Here is a 1,009-nt window from a genome sequence, read left to right on the forward strand (position 1 = left end):
CACTGGGTGGGACTGGTTTGTACTGGGTTCCAGCCCGGGGCGTCGCAACGGCACCTGCCAGGTCTGTGCAGAAAAGCGCTCGCAGCCCAGGAACACCCAGTGCGGCACCGGGGCGGTCTGGGATGGCAGCAGTGCCGCCCCCCGCACACGGCGCCGGGAAAGTGCCCGTGGCCCCTCCGCGGGGGAGGAGAGGGGCTGCCGAACCCCGGCGCTCGTGGCACCCGCCACCCCCCGGCTCCCGCAACCGCTCCGGCAACCGCGCCTGTGCCCCCACGGGCCCTCGCGCTCCCTCGGCAGATTACTGTATGTAAATGTCCTCGACACATGAGCATTTTTGTTTATTGGTGGTCTTCCAGGGATCTCTGGGGATGGTCGATAGTCTTCCTCACGGTGTCCACTGATTGAACTCGGTCTCCGTGCAGGCTCAGTTTTCCCTTTGGCCTAATTAGACGACACCTCATTCTACAAAACTAGCTCATTCTAGCATCTACTCCTTATCTACTCTGTTCGAGGCTACTGTGTCGCAAACCTTCCTTTCGTCTAGCCAAGCTTAGCACCGGTTTGACCTATCTGCTCGTAAAACCTCCCGAAATTTGGCTGTACTGCTCTAGGGAGGGAACCGTAGGTGCTTCAGCGTGGTGCCAAGGGCAGCACGGAGGTCCGGTTGGGTTTATTCACGTCGGTGGTTGCGTGTGTGAGGGCTCCGCTGACGCTACGTCGAAGCAAACGGGTACGAGAGGCCGTAACGAGCGCGGCACGGCGGCAGCGGAGAGCAGAGGAGCGATGCTGAGCGCGTCGGGATGGGGCAGAGGGGAAGAGGCGGAGGGGGACGGGGTCGGAGCGCCGGCCGTGAGCGGGGATGGAGCCCGGCAGCGAGGACGGGTGAGGGGAGAGCAGGGCCCCGGCGGGACGGAGCCTGAGCTCCCGGGGTGCCGGTGGCCTTTGTGCCGCGGCTCCCGCCCTCCAGAGGGCGGTGTGAGCTCCCGCGAGGCCCCGCTGGAGCCCCCCC

This window comes from Charadrius vociferus, unplaced genomic scaffold (assembly GCF_000708025.1).
Source record: "Charadrius vociferus isolate BGI_N301 unplaced genomic scaffold, ASM70802v2 scaffold2044, whole genome shotgun sequence".
Classification (NCBI taxonomy): Eukaryota; Metazoa; Chordata; class Aves; order Charadriiformes; family Charadriidae; genus Charadrius; species Charadrius vociferus.